The following is a 17063-nucleotide window of genomic DNA, read 5'->3' as shown; positions in this document are numbered from 1 at the left end:
TAGCTTCGTCAATTGACTGTGGGACATTGAACACCTCTCCCACTGGCCTTTCTCTGGGCCGGAACGGGTGGAGGAGCTGGGAGCGCTAGCCATGATGGAATGGATTCTCCTAAGCAGTTTTCAGGGAGTTCCTCTGTGTGGTGCCGAATGGATCGGGGATCCAATCTCTTTAATTGGCGCTCTTCCTTGCATGGACGGGGTGTTATCTGCAAAAATACCCTGACCTTCCGCCTTCTCTTGACACGTGAGAGGTGAAGTTATTTAATGCGCAGAAGCCAAGGGAAGCGACATGGAACCGATGGCCGAATACATCACTTGGAGATCATTAAAGGAGGAACCCGCCTTGCAATGCTGAAGACAATATGTGTGCCGAACACCTCGCTATTGAAGACTGGTTCGGGGGCTACTGAGGGAGTCCTGGACTAAGGGGTCCTCGGGCGTCCGGCCTATTATCTATTGGGCCGGACTGATGGGCTGTGAAGACATGAAGGCCGAAGACTGTACCTGTGTCCGGATTGGACTCTCCTTGGCGTGGAAGGCAAGCTTGGCGACCGAATATGAAGATTCCTTCTTATGTAACCGACTCTATGTAAACCCTAGATCCCTAATACGTCTCCAACGTATCTATAATTTTTGATTGGTCCATGCTATATTATCTACTGTTTTGGACTATATTGGGCTTTATTTTCCACTTTTATATTATTTTTGGGACTAACCTATTAACCGGAGGCCCAGCCCAGAATTGCTATTTTTTGCCTATTTCAGTGTTTCGGAGAAACAGAACATCAAACAGAGTCCAAACGGAATAAAACCTTCAGGAGCGTGATTTTCTCACCGAACGTGATCCAGCAGACTTGGACCCTACTCCAAGGAGTCAAAGAGGAGGCCACAAGGGTGGGGGGCGCCCCCCCTAGGGCGCGCCCCCTGCCTCGTGGGCCCCTCAGTGCTCCACCTATGTACTCCTTCCTCCTATATATACATACGTACCCCCAAACGATCAGAACAGGAGCCAAAAACCTAATTGCACCGCCACAACTTTCTGTGTCCACGAGATCCCATCTTGGGGCCTGTTCCGGAGCTCCGCCGGAGAGGGCCGTCATCACGGAGGGCTTCTACATCATCCTAGCCCCTCCGATGAAGTGTGAGTAGTTTACCTCAGACCTTCGGGTCCATAGTTAGTAGCTAGATGTCTTCTTCTCTCTTTTTGGATCTCAATACAAAGTTCTCCCCCTCTCTTGTGGAGATCTATTCGATGTAATCTTCTTTTTGCGGTGTGTTTGTTGAGATCGATGAATTGTGGGTTTATGATCAAGTCTATCTATGAATAATATTTGAATCTTCTCTGAATTCTTTTATGTATGATTGGTTATCTTTGCAAGTCTCTTCGAATTATCCGTTTGGTTTGGCCAACTAGATTGGTAGTTCTTGCCATTGGAGAAGTGCTTAGCTTTGAGTTCGATCGTGCGGTGTCCTTTCCCAGTGACAGAAGGGGCAGCAAGGCACGTATTGCATCGTTGCCATCGAGGATAACAAGATGGGTTTATTTCATATTGCATGAATTTATCTCTCTACATCATGTCATCTTGCTTAAGGTGTTACTCTGTTTTTAACTTAATACTCTAGATGCATGCTGGATAGCGGTCGATGAGTGGAGTAATAGTAGTAGATGCAGAATCGTTTCGGTCTACTTGTCACGGACGTGATGCCTATATACATGATCATGCCTAGATATTCTCATAACTATGCTCAATTCTATCAATTGCTCAACAGTAATTTGTTCACCCACCGTAGAATACTTATGCTCTTGAGAGAAGCCACTAGTGAAACCTATGGCCCCCGGGTCTATTCTCATCATATCAATCTCCATCACTTTAATCTTGCTTTGCTTTTTACTTTGCTTTTACTTTTTACTTTGCATCTTTATACCAAAAATACCAAAAATATTATATCTATAGATCTCACTCTCGTAAGTGACCATGAAGGGATTGACAACCCCTAATCGCGTTGGTTGCGAGTAGCTGTCATTTTGTGCAGGTACGAGGGACTTGAGCGTGGCCTCCTACTGGATTGATACCTTGGTTCTCAAAAACTAAGGGAAATACTTACGCTACTCTGCTGCATCATCCCTTCCTCTTCGGGGAAAACCAACGCAAGCTCAAGACGTAGCAATCCCCTCGGTGTCTATACAAACCGGAGGGGTTAGTCTGGAAAGGATATACAAATTACCATAGTCATACAGGCTAGGCTTCTAGGGTTTAGTCATTACGATCTCGTGGTAGATCAACTCTTGTAACACTCATATTCATGAATATCAATCAAGTAGGACGCAGGGTATTACCTCCATAGAGAGGGCCCGATCCTGGGTAAACATCATGTCCCCCATCTCCTGTTACCATCGATCCTAGACACACAGTTCGAGACCCCCTACCCGAGATCCGCCGGTTTTGACACCAGCATCCATCTCCATGAGTAGTAAGTAAACCTATTTTTTTTGGTATTTCGTGTTCCATATCCATAACTAAAGATAGAAAACAATAGCACAAAATAAAAACTACTTAGTGATAAAGCAAACAAGCACACACGAGAATATTCTCCCCATGCTATAACTCCCCGGCGACGGCGCCAGAAAAAGGTCTTGATAACCCACAAGTATAGGGGATCAATTGTAGTCTCTTTCGATAAGTAAGAGTGTCAAACCCAACGAGGAGCTAAAGGTAGAAAAAATATTCCCTCAAGTTCTATCGACCACCGATACAACTCTACGCACGCTTAACGTTCGCTTTACCTAGAACAAGTATGAAACTAGAAGTACTTTGTAGGTGTAACGAGATAGGTTTGCAAGAATATAAAGAGCACGTAAATAAAAACTAGGGGCTGTTTTAGGTAAAGAAGTAATAAAGTTATTATAGCGGGTGTGTAAAAGTGATGGTAGGAGTTGCGAAATTGTCCCTAAGTAATTGACTACGTTACTAGACCGATAGCAAGTTTTATGTGGGAGAGGCCACTGCTAGCATGTCATCCCTGACTTGGAAATCTATGCACTTATGATTGGAACTATTATCAAGCATCCGCAACTACTAACATTCATTAAGGTAAAACCCAACCATAGCATTAAGATATATTGGTCCCCCTTCAATCCCGTATGCATCAATTTCTATGCTAGGTTGAAGCTTCTGTCACTCTTGCCCTCCAATACATAGTCCTATCAACATACAACTAACCCTATGGTGTGATCCACGCGCACGCTCATATGATGGGAACCAAAGGACAGCGACATAAACACAAGCAAATTAAACCAATCATAGCAATTCACCAATTACCGATAGGACAACGAAAATCTACTCAGACATCATAGGATGACAACACATCACTGGATAATAATATGAAGCATAAGGCACCATGTTCAAGTAGAGGGTACAGCGGGTTGCGAGAGAGTGGACCACTGTAGATAGATGGGGAAAGGTGATGAAGATGTTGGTGAATATGACGGAGGTGTTGGTGTACATTACAGTGATGATGATGGCCCCGGTGGCGTTCAAGCACCATCGGGAGAGAGGGGGAGAGAGCCCCCCTTCTGCTTCTTCTTCCTTGACCTTCTCCCTAGATGGGAGAAGGGTTTCCCCTCTGTTCCATGGCCTCCATGGCGGCGGAGGGGCGAGAGCCCCTCCAAGATTGGATATGTCTCTGTGTCTCTCTCTGTTTCTGCATTCCAAATTCTGGCCTTTCACCGTTTCTTATATTGCTGGAGATCCGTAACACCGATTGGGCTGAAATTTTAACACGATTTCTATCCGGATATTGGCTTTATTGCAGAGAAAGAAGCGCACCAACTACCTTACGGGGTGGCCACGAGGGCCCGGGCCGCGCCCCCTGCCTTGTGGCCCCCTCGGGCATCATCTCGCATTGATTCTTCTTCCCAAAAATCACATATATTCCAAAAAAATCTCCGTCAGTTTTTACCCTGTTTGGACTCCGTTTTGTATGGATTTTCTGCGAAACAAAAAATGGAACAAACAAGAACTGGCACTGGGCACTGGATCAATATGTTAGTCCCAAAAATAGTATAAAAAGTTGCTAAAAGTATGTAAAAGTTGTTGAATATTGGCATGGAACAATCAAAAATTATAGATATGACGGAGACGTATCATTGTCCTATGGTGCTTTCCGTGTCACGCAAGCGTGAGCGATCCCCGCTGTAGGTTTTGCAATATGTTCATGATTTGCTTATTGTTTGTGTTGCGTGAGTGATAGAAACACAAACACGGATAACTGCATTATGGCATATGGGAATAAAGAGGACTTGATACTTTAATGCTAAGGTTGGGTTTTACCTTAATGATCTTTAGTACTTGCGGATGCTTGCTAGAGTTCCAATCATAAGTGCATATGATCCTAGAAGACAAAGTATGTTATCTTATGCCTCTCTAAAATTGCAATAATGATTACCGGTCTAGTTATCGATTGCCTAGGGACAAATAACTTTCTTGTGATAAAAGCTCTCTACTAAAACTAACTTAGTTGTGTCTTTATCTAAACATACCCTAGTTTTTATTTATGTGCTCTTTATTATCTTGCAAACCTATCCTACAACACCTTCAAAGTACTTCTAGTTTCATATTTGTTCTAGGTAAAGCGAACGTTAAGCGTTCATAGAGTTGTATCGGTGGTCGATAGAACTTGAGGGAATATTAGTTCTACCTTTAGCTCCTCGTTGGGTTTGACACTCTTACTTATTGAAAGAGGCTACAACTGATCCCCTATACTTGTGGGTTATCAAGATCTTTTGCTGGCGCCGTTGTCGGGGAGCAATAGTGTGGGGTGTATATTATCGTGCGTGCTTGTTTGCTTTCTCACTAAGTAGTTTTATTTTTATGTTCTAAGTTGTTTTCTATCTTTAGTTATGCGTAGAAAACGCAAAATACCAAAAAAATTAGTTGTGCCTACTAAACCAATGGTTGAAGAACCACCCAAAACCTATCATACAACTAAAGCTTTCTACTTGGATCATCTTCAATCCCTATATGCTCGTGCTGAAACCCCAACTAGCTTAGTCGAGGGCAAATCTTTAGATGAGCATGCTTGTTATGTGCAACACCGCTTATCTCAAAAAGGGAAACTTTTACTAGATCAAATTTATCGTTTGCAATGTTATGCTTGGAATTTATGTGAAATATATGATGTTAATTGTTTTTTTGAAGACCCTAAGAAACACCTTCCCTGCCAATGTGAGTTTAGTGATAATGGAATCGTATCTTCATATGCTAAGGGTGTTTATAATTACTATGATGTTCAACAAATTGAAGAATTTGTTGCTTTTAAGGGTGCTTATGAAATTGCTTCTTTGATTGAAAAGTATGAAGGTACTCTTTAAAAATTTGAAAATTTTGCCATACTTAAATATTGTTATGATAATTATGCTTCTAATGCCTATGTTAAACCATATATTGAGGACTCCTTCGCTATCCAAGAAGAGACTAACATTTTTCAGGAGTCTATGGAAGAAGAAATTGATGAAATTATGCGCTCATTGGATGGAAGAGATGACGAGGAGAGCGAAGAACAAAAGGAGGAAGAGCGGATTAGCTACCCGTGCCCACCTTCTAATGAGAGTAACCCTCCAACTCATACATTGTTTAATGTCCCTTCGTTCTTACCGGAGGATGAATGCTATGATAATTGCTATGATCTCATTGATTCATTTGAAAAAGTCCCTTTCTGAGGAACTTGATAGTTGCTATGCTTGTGGCCAAGATGCCAATATGAATTATGCTTATGGAGATGAACTTGGTATAGTTCCTTATGTTAAGAATGAAATTGTTGCTATTGCACCCACACATGATAGTCCTATTATCTTTTTGAATTCTCCAAACTACACTATATCGGAGAAGTTTGTTCTTATTAAGGATTATATTGATGGGTTGCCTTTTATCGTTGCACATGATAATTTTGATGAATGTTATATGCATGTGCTTTCTGCTCCTACTTGCAATTATTATGAGAGAGGAAGTACCTCTCCACCTCTCTATGTTTCCAACACGATAAAATTGCAAGAAATTGCTTATACTATGCATTGGCCTTTACTTGATGTGCATGAATTGTTCTTGTACGACATGCCGATGCATATGAAGATAGTTAGACTTCGTCATTGCATGATATATGTTGCTTTGTGCTCATTACTAAATGCCAAATCATTGTTAATTAAAATCGGCTTTGATATACCTTGGGATTCGGGTGGATCCATTACTTTAGCACTTTATGCCTAGCTTAATGGCTTTAAAGAAAGCGCTGCCAGGGAGAAAACCCGGAAGTTTGGAGAGTCACTTCTTTCTGTTGAGTGCTTTTATAAAGTTCAAAAACAAAAAATATAGAGAGGAACTTTAAAAAAAGTTCACAAAAGAGAAGCGATTGGAAGTTATGCATTGGAGAAGTGAGGGTCGACCTTGAACACTTGTGTTCATGCTCATGGAAACAATGTAGAATTTTTCAAAGATTCTCACAAAAATAATTATCCCCTTGTACAATTCCATCGTATTATGAAAATAATGTGCCAAGATTTTCCTTTAGGATGATTAGATTGCTTGTTTGGTTTGTCCGGTGCAAAAACAGAAACTTTGGCTATAGTGAGTGATTTTACATTTTTTACTGGAAAGTCAAATACTTCTGAAACTTTTTGCACAATACTTATATACAAAATGTTTATTGTTTTCCTAATTTGCAAAATTTTTGGAGTTACATAAGTATGGTTGATGTTTAGATTACTACAGACTGTCCTATTTAAGACAGATTCTGTTTTTGATGCATTGTTTTGCTAGTTTTGCTGAAACTATCGATTTTATTTGTGGTATAAGCCATAAAGAAGTTATAATACATTAGATACAATGCAAAACTAAAATATGAATGAGTTTGCAACAGTACTTGAAGTGGCGATTTTTTTATTATACTAACGGATCTCACGAGGGTTTTGTTAGGTTTTGTGTGATTGAAGTTTTCAAGTTTTGGGTGAGATCACGATGGATGAAGGAATAAGGAGTGGCAAGAGCCTAAGCTTGGGGATGCCCGAGTCACCCCAAGGTAATATTCAAGGACTCCCAAGCAACTAATCTTGGGGATGCCCCGGAAGGCATCCCCTCTTTCTTCTAACGATCATCGGTAATTTTACTTGGAGCTATATTTTTATTCGTCACATGATATGCGTAAATCTTGGAGCGTCATGTGATTTTTATTTTTATTTTAATAATGCACCATGATGGTATGAGATAGTCCTTGGTTGATTTATAGAATGCTCATTGCACTTCACTTATATCTTTTGAGTATGGCTTTTATAGAATGCTTCATGTGCTTCACTTATATCATTTGAAGTTTGGATTGCCTGTTTCTCTACACATAGAAAATCGCCATTTGTAGAATGCTCTTTTTCTTCACTTATATTTGTTAGAGCGTGGGCATATCTTTTGTAGAAAGAATTATACTCTCTTGCTTCACTTATATCTATTTAGAGAGTCATCAGGAATTGGTCATTCACATGGTTAGCCATAAAATCCTACATAAAACTTGTAGATCACTAAATATGATATGTGTGATTCCTTGCAATAGTTTTGCGATATAAAGATGGTGATATCAGAGTCATGCTAGTAAGTAATTGTGGATTCATAGAAATACTTGTGTTAAGGTTTGTGATTCCCGTAGCATGCACATATGGTGAATCGTTATGTGATGAAGTTGGAGCATGATTTATTTTTTGATTGTCTTCCTTATGAGTGGTGGTCGGGGACGAGCGATGGTCTTTTCCTACCAATCTACCCCCCTAGGAGCACGCACATAGTACTTTGTTTCGATATCTAATAGACGTTTGCAATAAGTATGTGAATTCTTTATGAATAATGTTGAGTCCATGGAGTATACGCACTCTCACCCTTCCATCATTGCTAGCCTCTTCGGTGCCATGCATTGCCCTCTCTCACCTCTAGAGTTGGTGCAAACTTCGCCAGTGCATCCAAACCCCGTGATATGATACGCTCTATCACACATAAGCCTCCTTATATCTTCCTCAAAACAGCCACCATACCTACCTATCATGGCATTTCCATAGCCATTCCTAGATATATTGCCATGCAACTTCCATCATCATCATATACATGACTTGAGCGTTCATTGGCATATTGCTTTGCATGATCGTAAGATAGCTAGCTTGATATTTCCATGGCTTGTCCCTTTTGATATCTTTGCTATGCTAGATCATTGCACATCCTGGTACACTGCCACACTACAAAGAAAGACACATCCGTGACATTTTGGGCCGAACGAATTTTTTTTCTGTCATACATATGACACTTCTATGACGATAATTGTGACAAAACTCGGTATCATCATAGATGTGGTGGGCTCCTACTTCTATGACAAAAATGGGCGTTTCGTCCTGGGCGGGCCGGAGACACAGCTGCATGACATTCTTTGGGCCGTCCATGACAGAAAAAACCATGGTAGAAGCGAGGGGGAGGAAAATTTTGGGGAGTTCCCGGTTATGGTGGGAGGTCGGGGACCGAGGGATGCACGCTTCTCTCGTACACGTACGCGCGTGTGTGCGAGGCGTTGGCTCTAACTGAACCCGAGCGAGACGTTGGGCTCTAACTGAACCCGAGCGATTGCACTACAGGCTACGCATTACTGAACCCGAGCGATCGATCGATGGCTGTTAACTGAACCCGATCGAGCGATTCCTTCGCTACTGCTGCTAACTGAAGCCGATCGATGCTGCCTCTAGATGAACAGTGGGTGTTGCGGGGGGGTTGGATGAAGAGTTCATGGTGGGGGTGGATGAACAGGACCCGTGGTGTTGCCTCTGGATGAGCAGGACCCCGATCCATCGAGCCGGTTGGGGCTGGATGAATAGGACCCCGTGGAGGGCTGGATGAACAGGACCACCCCATGGTGGGCAGGATGAACAGTAGACAGTGGAGGGCAGGATGAACAGTAGCCCATGGAGGGGTGGTTGAACAGGAGCCCGTGTAGAGGGCTGGTTGAATAGTAGCCGGTGGAGTAGCGCGCGGTGGAGGCTGGATGAATAGGAGCCCGTGGATGAACAGTCGCAGGTGGAGGCTGGAGGAGGTCGATGGTGGATGAACAGTAGCTCGTGGAGGCTAGAGGGGGTCGATGGTGGAGATGAACAGTATCTCGTGGAGTCCCGTTTTGCGGTACGCCACACCCCTCCTGATGAACAGGACCCCCATTTCGACCATGGCGCTCCAACACAAGTCTGTTTCCTCCGTTTTGCGGTACGCCACACCCCTCCTAATCAACAGGACCCCTGTTTCGACCGTAGGAGGTCCATTTCCTCCGTTTTGCGGTACGCCAGACCCCTCCCGATGAACAGGATCCCGTTTCGAACGTGGCCGATCGAACATAAGGTTGTTTCCTCCGTTTTGCGGTACGCCAAACCTCATTTCCATCGCCTGTTCCGTCCAAGCCCTCCCGATGTACACGACCACGCATTCCGTTCCGACCCAGCCGGTTGGCTCCCACGCGTTTCATTGCCTGCCCATGAACACGACGCATTCCGTTGCCTCCCCATGAACACGACACATTTCGTTGCCTCCCCATGAACACGACGACGACGCTGTTTCTCCGTTCCGACCCAGCCATGTACACGAGCCCTGGCCGTATGTATGCACGAGTAGGCATTCGAGACCCCGCCCGTATGTACACATACGTGGCCGTATTTTCTTTCTTGCACCCTGGTCATTGTACGTACGTGTACATGCTACGTGCGCGCCTCTACTACGACACATGCGCGCCTCTACATCGACCAGTATGTACGTACACGTTCGTGACCAGAATGACAACGCTACGTACGCTTTGACCAGGTGGGTCCCGACTGTCAGGCACTTCCTTGCCTGTGAAGATGTAGCTGGTGGGTCCCAATAGTCAGGGGGCGAATCATTTTTTTGCCCAGACGCACTTCCTTGCGTGCGAAGATGTAGGTGGTGGGTCCCAGCAGTCGGGGGGAATGTTTTTTCGTGAAATACAGTGGCCCGTCCGGTGGGTCCCAGCTGTCAGGTGGAGGAATCATTATTTTCCGTGTAATAAGGAGGCACTTCCTTGCTGCGGCCGTGGACCCAGCTGTCAGCCTCTCCACATGCAGTCCACGTCCGGTGGAAGTCGTTCCTTGACCACGTTGACCACGCCGCGCCGAGAGCACCAGGGCGGTGGACGACAGCGAGGCCTAGGGAGGGGACGACACGGAGGCAGGGAAGACTCGGCAGTTGTTTCCCACGCGGAGGGGAGTACGATTGTATGAGGCTTTACTGGTTCGTCTGCCGTTGCTGGAGAATAACAGCAGGTGTGGGTGAGTAGAGGGATGGCTAGGCCAGCGATGGGAGTACGGTCGGGCGGTGAGGCCTGCGCGGCAGCACAGCCGGCCGCGAGGAGGAGGGAGCAGATAGTCCCGCCAGCGCTTGTTTGAGCGGCTGGAGCAGGAAGAGCAGAGATTGAAGAAGCACGACGGCCATTGGATGGACATCCAACAGTCAGTGCTTGTGCGTCAACCTTTTTTTAGGAAAGCCTCAAATCTGTGGAAAACAGCATACAACCCATCTTCCATTATTTCTAATAATTTACAGCCCATTTGCTAATTCTTAAGGTTTTTTTTGGAGCCCATATTCTTTTTGTTAGCATTACAGCCCATATTGTGGCAATGGAGAAAAAATTATACGAAATTTTGCATATTTCGGTGCGGTCCGAACTGTTTTTAATCCCGAAATTTTGACTCACACCAAACTGATTTTAGAAATAAATGTATATCAATATAAAATCCAACAAATTCTCCACTCATAAAAATTAATGTAATTTAAAATCTTGAAATGGAAAAAAAGATATTTGAAACTAATTGTCGGTTTGATGTGTTTTAAAAATGTACAACCCATTTCTCATTACTGATGGGCCATTTTCTCGGCCAGCCGAATGAAAGCTCTCCTCGTCTTGAAAGATTTGCAGCCCAACAGGCCTGACAAAGCGACTTACTTGGCAAATCACAAAAAAACTGGGTTGTGGCCGTGGACCCAGCTGTCAGCCTCTCCACGTAGAGTACTCTTCCGATGGAAGTCGTTCCTTGACCACGTTGACCACGCCGCGCGGAGAGCACCACGACGGTGGACGACGGTAAGGCCTAGGAAGGGGACGACGCGGCAGTGGAAGCCTGCGCGGAGAGGACTACGAGGGTTCACTGGTTCGGCTGTGGTGTGAGGCTGCCGTTGCTGCAGGGCCTGGCTAGCGGTGGGAATAGTAGGGGCGGTGAGGCCTCTGCGGCAGCACAGCCGGCCATGGGAGGCAGAAGCATGCGGCATGACCGGCGCTGCTTTGGGCGGCTGGAGCAAGAAGACCAGAGGTTTAAGAAGCACTACGGCCGTTGGATGGACATCGTACGGTCGTTGGAGCTAGAATCAATCATATTGACTTAGTTGACACAGCCCTTCTTCCCCGTCAACTTAGTAGGCCCACAAGTCAGCCTCCCAGCAGGGTGGGTCCCAGCTAGCCGGAGGAGTGTTCATTTTTTTCTGCGTAATAAGGAGGCACTTCCGGTGGGTCCGAGCTGACAGCGGGGGGAACATTTTTTTCGCGAAATACGGTGGCCCGTCCGGTGGGTCCCAGCAGTCATGGGGAAACGATTTTTTCGCAAAATACTGGTGGCCTGTCTGGTGGGTCCCTGCTGTCAGGTGGAGGAATCATTATTTTCCGCGTAATAAGGAGGCACTTCCTTGCTGCCGCCGTGGACCCAGCTGTCAGCCTCTCCACGTACAGTCCACATCCGATGGAAGTTGTTCCTTGACCATGTTGACCACGCCGCGTCGAGAGTACCAGGGCGGTGGACGACGGCGAGGCCTAGGAAGGGGACAACGCGGAGCCGGTGAAGACGCGGCAGTGGATGCCCACGCGAAGAGGAGCATGAGGGTTCACTCGTTCGGCTGTGGTGTGAGGCTGCCGCCGCCGCAAGGCCTGGCCAGCGGTGGGAATGGTAGGGGGCGGTGAGGCCTCCGCGGCAGCACAGCCGGCCATGGGAGGCAGGAGCGGGCAGCACGACCGGCGCTGCTTTGGGCGGTTGGAGCAAGAAGACCAGAGGTTGGAGAAGCACTACGGCCGTTGGATGGACATCGTACGGTCGCTATAGCTAGAATCGTTTATATTGACTAAGTTGACAAAGCCCTTGGTACGTCAACTTAGTAGGCCCATAGGTCAGCTTCCAAAATGGTGCGCCCCAGATGTCAGGGGGAGGAATCATTTTTTGGGGGGGTGAAGCTAGAATATTCGAGATTGAAGAAGAAGCACGGCATCCGTTGGATGGACATCCAACGGCCACTGTTGCTAGAACCGTGTGTTGACTATAAGTTGACAAAGCCTTGCATATGCGTCAACTCTGTTTTTTTAAGGGGACGCACCAACTTAGTAAGGCCAGAAGTGTGTGATAGAGAACTTATAGCCCATTTGAGATTTGTAAGAATGTGTAGCCCATTTTTGAATTCTAATGGAATTTACTACATCCCATTTATAGTTTGTTAAAAGTAGAGCCCATTTCAACCAACCGTTCAAAACAGAATTCAATAAAATTTCCCACATTTTGATGGGATCCGAAATATTTTTATCTCGAAATTTCTAGTCAGGTTAAATATAATTTCAATATAAATTTATATTACGTAAAAATCCAACGAAACATTGCGCTCGCAACAATTAATGAAATTAAAATTTTCAATATCCAAAAATAATATTTTATACAGTAATCACGTGTTTGGTGCATTTTTTATAGTTACTGCCCAGTTTTTATAATTACATCCCATTTATTATTCCTTAAAGCCCATTTTCTTATTAAGCCTAATGCATCCCTCCTAGGAAAGATTTGCAACCTAGCGGGGCGGAGAATAACAACTTAACCTTGCCTGGGTATTCCTAAAAAAAGTATAGCTGGGCTAGCCATTTTAAGCTTGAAAAAAATTAATATCTAGGCTGGATATCTGGCCTGGGCTAGACGGGCCACAGCCCGCCCAGTTAATACCTGCAGCGATGTTTTCGTTGTTGTTCAGAGGAGAAAAATTAATATCTGGGCTAAACATCGAAAAACTCTGCAGTGCTCACACCTCAAAAACACAAATACTGCTCGAGCTGCTTGGTCCCAGCTGTCGGCCGCTTCTTGTGCAATTCTCTCTTTTATTGACTACTACATAGGTTGACAATGGTGTGGGACCGTGATGTCAGGAAACCAGGGGGAAGCAAAATAAATTACTCCAGCGAGCGCTTCCACCACTGCCTCGTTGTCTCCCGTGGAAACCCCTTTCCTCCCTTTTTTTCGGGCAAGGACCAATGCATGCAGCATGTCCATGCGGTTATTAGGCAAGAAATAAAAGCGCTTTGCATGCTCTGAATTATGATGGTCTGCATGGGTAGCTAATAAGGCATCCTCTTAACTGCTGTGATTAAATGTTGTGTTTAGAAGAGAGAAATATTCTTCTTTTCCACCAATCTGCTTGCACCTAGGTCATGATGCACCTTCTAATATGACTTATTCACCTAGACGGAGGGAGTATAGTTTTTTTTTTTATATATATATATATAATAAGGAGGCACTTGCGTACATGAGGCTATGGACCTAGTGGGTCCCCATTGTCATCCTCTCCAAGTAAAGTCATCTCCTCGCCCGCGTGCGCTTTCTGCCCGAAACAGTCAGCGCCGCCCGCCCCGCTTCTCGGTGCAGGCAATTGCTCCGCCTTCAAACGACACAAGTGTCGTCCGTCCGTCCATATGCCGCCCACATTAATGATACGCGGTTGCCGAGTCGGCTACTCCGGCGCCACACATCCGTCCCTCCGCCCGCCCACCATTGCTATATAAACTGCTGCGCCGGCCATAGCTGCAGTCATCTGCATCCGTTCCCTTTCTCCTGTCCACACCACTACTGCCCACCATGGCTTCCTCACGCTCCAGCGCTCTTCGGGACAAGCAGGCAACAGACCACAAGGAGATGGCAGCCATTGCTGCCGACTGGCTGGCCGGCAGGCAACCGGAGGACGATGACGTCCCAATGGAGAACATGGTGGTCGACGATCCGGCGCCAACCCCCTCCTCCGCGCCATCCTCGCCGGTGCATTGCGGCATGACCATCGGCGAGGCCCGTGCCCAATATATGGACAGTGTGAGGCAGATGCATCAGGAGCAGTTCCGGGAGGCACAGGCCGACGCCGCCTACAACCACCATCTCCTCCAGGAGCACCAGTAAGCGGAGGAGCAGATCGCCACGGAGCGGGCGGAGCAGGAGGCGCTGCTCGACTCATACCGCTCCGCCCGCAAGAGCCGCCTCGAGCGCTAGCGGTACCGCATGCAGGTGGCGGAGGCTGCGGCCGCCTACAAAGAGGCTAGAAAAGAGGGCGATGAAGCGGGCGAGGCGCTGTTTGGCGAGACCGAGGACGAGGCAGAGGACAATGCCGGCTCCAACGAGTCCCCGCTTCGCTGGCATCGATGAGGCCCTGCTCCGCCGAGGCCCTGCGACGCCAACAACGAGGCAGAGGACACCGGCGGCTCCGCTGAGGCCCCGCCCCGCCAACAACGAGGCAGAGGACATCACCGGCTCAGCCGAGGCCCCACCCTACCGGCAACGCGGGGGAGGATTTCCACCGCTCCGCTGAGGCGCCGCCCGCCGGCAATGAGACAGAGGACATCGCCGGCTCCGCCGAGGCCCCGCCCCACTAACAACGAGGCCGCATCACACAGAAAATGATGAAGAGTAGAACAAGGTAGGTCGCCGCTGCTCGGGTCCAAGTAAGGCCACCGCTGCTACCCTCCTGTTGAAGCCAAGCTAGGCGGGTTGACCATTGACGGCCGGTTAGCTTCTTGGCGGTGACGTGGTGTCGGGGAGTTCTGCTGGAGAATAACGCTGCTTCTACTTAACTGCTGGTGCATTTGGCTGACTGACACATGGGCCCAACATGTCACATGTCAGTTACGCAACTGCACCTACAGTTAAGTCACTGAAGCTTCTGTTCGGCTCAGCGGGACACAGGTGGGTAGCTTCGGTTAATTAAATATACCTCCAGTGCACCCCTTTTAGTTGAAGAATGTATGAAATGTAATGAAATCTGGCATGTTTATATGAAATCCGACCGTGTATGAATGAATTTATTTCGATTAGTTTGAATTCCTGTATCACTGGCATTGGATGAACATGCAAAACAATATGTACTAGCATTATTCCCAGGGTGATCACCTCGTTTGCAGCAATTTCACATGTACTCCCTCCGGTCCTTTCTAGTCAGCATGCAAGTTTTGTCTGCAGTCAAAGTATCTCTACTTTGACCAATCTTATACAAAAAAGTATGCACTTTCACAACGTGCGAAGTAAAAAGGAACAGAAGGAGTACAAAGAGTTTGAGCAGCTTTTTAGCGTTTCTGTACATTGCAATCAAACACACAGGATTGGAAATTCATAGAGAACATTCAAAACAATCGATGATTATGCATCTCAGCGACTCAAATGTCAGAGGAAGTATTTACTTCACAACTGAAGAATAAAGAAAAAATTGATCGACGCTGCTGACAGCAAAGGGCGTCCCATTCGAAAATATCAAACGCATGTCTTGCTAAAATCAATGAGCAAAATTTGACAAGGTTGTACCATTCCAAAATATCAAATGCCTACGATTGTGGAATGGGCAGGGTTTGCCATCAGTTCGGACATTGACATGGCACCTCGTGCTAAATAAACTAGTTGTTCTTTTTGTGCAGTTCCACCAAAATCAACCAAATTCGCGCGTAGCTTGTATGATTTCGCCCTTATATGTTGCAACGCCTTGAACTTATCGGCACCTCCTTTCTTGTGGTGGAAATGAATGATTCGATGTATTCATGAACATTTTGTGTAGTTCCCATTGAAATCAAGCTGAGCACCCCTGTTTGCACAAATACGAAAAAGTGATTAGTATAGAGCAAACTGTACTATGAATTGACAGTTTCAACAGGCACATACATGGTCCATGTAGAGCACACTTTTAGAAAAATGGAACTCACCAGAAAGAATCCTAGAATTTGTACTCGCGCATCACAACAAAAAAATGGAGATTTTGTTAGCCCTTCTAAGCTAAAGTTAGTTTGGTCTTGTGGGGAGTAATGTAACCATCCTTCAACTACCCCTTCTGATGATAAGATAGACAGGGCTTCTTCATCCTGGCATAATCGGAACTAGTCACTTCACGTACTCCATATTCTTCTTCAGAGAAAGATGATCCTGTTGTGCAAAGACAAGAGGACTACTAAATGCTAGCATCACTGTTGCTCGAAAAAAAGGAAAGGAAATATTTAAAACAGCACAGGTGAAGCACTTCTCAAGGACAATACCACTTTTTCATGACAGTATCTAAACAGTAGCACAACACCAATAGAGATGACAAAGCTCAATCATATGGATGAAATCAGTGGGCGAGTACCAACCTTTGTCAGGAGGCTTATTGTGTAGAGCATACGGATGAAGCAATTCTCTAGAACCATCTGTTGCTATCTACGGTGGTGGCCATGCTTACTATATACTCCTCGATTAGTTTTATGTTTCCAACATCTTCTTGTGCAGTTCCACTAAAATATATGGTATCTTCAAAGAAGATCCCTGTTTGCACAAGTAGAGATAATTACATATTACATTAAGAGTGGCATCAAATCAGTGGCAAAACAATTGCTCGTTCCAGCCATAGCAATAAATTAAGATGCAAAACTATATCATTACTTGTGTCATCACAGTTCCAGTGCTTCATTACAGCACCGGGAGTTGATTTTTGTTTTTCTTCCCCTTGTTCTTCCCCTTCATCACTTGGTTCAATAACAAACAAGCTTCGCCTTCAATGTAAGATTTGGCATGTCAATTAGGGAGCACAAGTATAGTACTAAACTTAATTTTCTGATGAAAGTGGAAAAATATAGGCCAGCAGTTGTGAAATATCCTTATCTTACCTCAATGGGATATTACGGTGCACATACAGATTGGAAGTCTTGTCTCCATTTGTGCAGTTCACTAAAATCAAGCAACATTATCGTACAAG

This window comes from Triticum dicoccoides, chromosome 6A (assembly GCF_002162155.2).
Source record: "Triticum dicoccoides isolate Atlit2015 ecotype Zavitan chromosome 6A, WEW_v2.0, whole genome shotgun sequence".
In the NCBI taxonomy this organism is placed as follows: Eukaryota; Viridiplantae; Streptophyta; class Magnoliopsida; order Poales; family Poaceae; genus Triticum; species Triticum dicoccoides.
This window is presented reverse-complemented; position numbering follows the sequence as displayed.